Source organism: Saccopteryx leptura, chromosome 2 (genome assembly GCF_036850995.1).
Source record: "Saccopteryx leptura isolate mSacLep1 chromosome 2, mSacLep1_pri_phased_curated, whole genome shotgun sequence".
NCBI classification, from domain to species: Eukaryota; Metazoa; Chordata; class Mammalia; order Chiroptera; family Emballonuridae; genus Saccopteryx; species Saccopteryx leptura.
Window position 1 is genome coordinate 119,170,389 of NC_089504.1, and position 4,440 is coordinate 119,174,828.

Here is a 4,440-nt window from a genome sequence, read left to right on the forward strand (position 1 = left end):
TGAGTAACTGAGTAACAAAGGTAAGCCTGACCTATCTACAGTTACTTCTGCAGCATCTCAAAGCCAATGTATATATAGATCAAGGGTGAATTTTCACCATATTGATAACCTTAGTCTCAGTTAATACTCTTCCCAGTGTGCCCTGAGGAAAAAATCAAATTACCACTGCAAACTTAGACAGTTGAGAGATTTTTAGTAATTTTTTCATTCTCTCTCTCTCTCTCATAGACAGTATAAAACAGCATGAATTGTTCTTAAGAAAAGTTATAATGTGGTGAAATTAAGTTATTCATTAATATAAATATTCATAGCTTTTAGAGACATATTCTACTGTACATAATAGTAGATTCTTCTTTTTTTTTTAAGAAAAGCAAATGGTTTCCAGCCTTTAATGAGCTCTGAAAAATACCAGACTTGAGGGTAGTAAGTTGACGTCATTAGACAAACACAATAATATTCTTATTTTCCTGTTATCACAGAAGAATCTGCTGCTTAGAGAAAAATAATGAGATGAACTTTTTTTTTTCCCTACACATCAGCGCCTTTCTGAGATCTCTTGGAAAACTGTTTCTGCAGCAAAAAACAAGTGTACTGCTTCGGGTCGAGGACAGATCGTGTCCTGTGTAAGCAGACATACTGACTCCTGCCTGACTGATCTTTAAGTGGAAAGTTGATGATTTGCTTTCTGACACAAGTTCTGACCTGAAAAAGAATATAATCTTCTCCAATAAGGAAACAATGGCTAGAAAAATCTCAGCGATTTACCATGAAGCTGATCGTCTGAGTCAAAGGGCCTGTTTATAACAGCACATTTCCTCAATCTTTCCTTATAATGAAAAGTAAAAAAAAAATTATCGTGTAAACTAGGAGAATCTCTGAAACTTTTCCAAATTATGCACATTTTTCTGATTTTGTTTTTTAATATGTAGGGCACAATATAAATTATTATAGAAATGCATATCTTTAAAAAATATCATCTCAACCTCACCAGAATTAAATGTTTTCCATTACAACTTTTAATGCATCTCTTTTCTGGGGAGCAGGCTTTAGAAAACAGAATAAATTAATAGCAAACACCAGTCAAAACCCAGCAATCCTTCAGAATCTCAATTTCCATAAACTCTTCTTGGTAAAAGAATTAAACATATAGTCACAACACTAAGGTGAAGGGGAACTACCAGCAAAAATCCTTGCTAGGGGCATTTCTTTAATATGTTTGGAGTTGTAAGAAGGAGAGGATTATCTCTTCAAGCTCTGGCCTCACATATATACCTTGGAGCTGCTGCATTCTGCACATCCCTGGGATTTGCAGGAGGTTACAGAACAAGATTGCGCACCCTGATGATATATCGATATATATTTACTGTAAGGACAACCCAGATACAGCCGCAGCTTAAAACCAGAAATGTGTGCAAAGAGTCTAACCATAAAATGCTTAAGGCTATTACTTCAACAAACACCCTTGTGTACCTGGGAAATGAAGCTAATCAATTTTCTTTTCATTTTCATTGTTGGTGGTTTCATATAATTTTGTCCAAGAAAGTGAAAACTGACTTTATTATTTACTCATGTATAATCAAGGTCCAGAAAAAAAAGATAGGTCATGTGAAGGGATTATATATATATATAGCTAACTGACACGCAAAGAAGTATAAGAAGGAAACCTCTCAGTTGGTACAAAAAAAGAAAAAAGAAAAAGAAAGAAGAAGTGGAAAAAAATGAAAAGGTAGGGGGTTTCTCTCCTTTTAGAATTAAACTGAAAAATTGAATGGCTTTAGAAATAATTCTCAAGTGGCTTCCCCAGAACTTTCATCTCCTATTTCCTAAATAATTATGCTAAGGGCACTATGGACAGAGTCCTCGTGGATTCCATAACCTTGTAAGGAAAAGAGACATTAAAAGACAAGGTAGAAGTACATAGATAATAACAGAGTGACAAGCCTTGACAAAGCTGGGACAGAGTACTGTAGGAGAGAACATTGCATGCCTCACTCACATTTATGTCTTGTTTTCTCTATCAGTCTATGAGATTCTTGACCATAGCAATGTGTTATTTAAAATAATACTTTTAAACTTCTATTTTTCAATCATTCTTTTCCCAGAGGCCTGCACAGTATGTGGCACATCGTAGACAATGATCTTTGGGAGTTATGTTTGCTGAGTAAAATTGCAGTTGCCAGAATTACTCATGTAATCCTCACAAAATCACGTGGGCTAAAGTTGACAGGTATTAATGTTCTCATTTTACTGATAGGAAAACAGGGAAAATTAAATGGTTTGCTCAAACTCTCTCAGCTAATAAGACAGCCTGAAACAGGTCTTTGAACTCTGAAACCAGTGTTTTTAAACCAAACAACACAGCCTCCAGAGCAAAATAGATAATGTAAAGGAAAGAAATAGTACTAATGGATATAACAAACAAAATGTGCTTTTTATGCCTGTCAGTGAAAGGAAAAAATACATGGAAACTTCAGACTTGTGCATAAATTTAAGTAAATCCAATTCACCCTCGAATGAAAATGCTATGAGATAAAAGCCAAAAACTTTTTTTTAAAGATTTTTGGCTCTCCAGCAACCTATATTTAAGCCAATGTAATTCTTTTTAAAGCACTTTCTATTCAAACTTGAAAGGGAAGATTTGCCTTTTAATGGGAAATCTTCATTTTATTCTAGAAATAAAATACAACTCACAAGTTTGGTTTTTTATTCTAAATTTTTGCCGACTTTTCCCCAAAACTACCATATTTAGCAGATATATGCAAACTTAGACAGATATATATATATAGATATATATATAGATATATAGATAGATATCTATATCTATCTATATATCTCTATATATATATAAACAAAGCACAAAAAAAAACAGACTCTGCAATATTGGAAACATCTAATCAGCTCAGGCTTGCCATGACAAAGCGCCATAGTCTAGGAGGTTTAAGCCTCAGAAATTTATTTCTCACAGTTCTGGGGTCAGGGAAGTCCAATGTAAAGGTGCAGCTGATGAGACTTCTTTTCCTGGTTTGAAACAGCTGCCTTCTTGCTGTGTCCATATGTGGCAGAAAGTAAGCTCTCTCTCTCCTCTCTTTCTTCCTCTTCTTATAAGATCACTAATCCTATCATAGGGGTTTTACCTTCATGACCTACGCTAACCCCAATTACTTCCCAAAGGCTATCAACATATGGATTTGGGGATCACATTCAGTTCATATCAAGAGTTATAACTAAAAGAAATAAAACTGATTCATGAGATAACACACACACACACAATTTTAAGTTACCCTTTGAACCTTTAACAAGAAGATTACAATCTGAGCCACAAAATCAAAATAATTTTAATTAGAATAACATTTTGCAACAGAGGAGCAAACAAATAAAACTTAAACAGAAATGGTTCATGCATTTGACATTATTGGTCAAGAAATCAGAGATATTTATATCTTAATAGTCAACGGGAGAGTCAAACACTGATAACCAGGCCAGAAAAGACTTGAATTTAACTTGCACACCTTAGAACTGTAAGAGCTGAAACACCCTAGTTTTAAAAGGGTACAAAGTTCATTAAATCCACTTATTTGAAATTTAAAATTATCCAATCAAAAACGGCTTCAGATTTTAGTACCAAAATAGAAAAAAATGAGCACATTTTAAATTTTGCCATGTTCTACCCAATTAGCAAAATAGAAAAAAGAAAAAGAAAAAATATATTGTAATGTTGTTATCATTCAGTCTCTGAAAGGAGCGTTGATAAGTAAAATAACCACCAGATAATCAAAAACTTTTAATTGTGGAATTAAGGATAAAAACCTGTACATGATGTGTATTTATTTTGACCTGTGTCTGTCTTTCAAACAGTATTTATGGTGGTAAAATATAATCATTATTTGTCAACCTGCATTGAATTGCAAAGTCCAGGAAACCCCAACTACAATGGTTTAAGCAGAAAAGGGATTTTAAACCCATTTAGTTGAAGTCCTGAGGTGGAACTCATATCTCACACAACTAGATCCAAGGATTCAGAGGTCAATAGGCCACGATCTCCTTATCTTCAAACCTCACATCTGGTTTCTTTGGGTTGCCTCCAATCTCTGGCTGTAAGATGGCAGCCAGGCTGGAGTTTTTCATCCCATCTTCTGGGCCAGTCTCGTAAATGACTGACAAGAGTTGCACAATCGTGTGCTTTTATAGGGCTGACTTTGGCATGTCATCGGCTCACTCTTGATCCAATGACTGTGGCCAGGATAACAGAGCACACTGATTGGTCTGGCCTGGATGGATCATCCTTGGTTCTGAAAGACTGAAATTAATCCACTCTAAATCGTATGAATTTAGAACGGAAAAAAGTAACCAAGAAGTATTGAGGTTCTATTATGACGAAAGGGGGAAATATCCCTCAGCTAGTTGAACACTATAGATGTCTACCAGAATCACAGTACAATA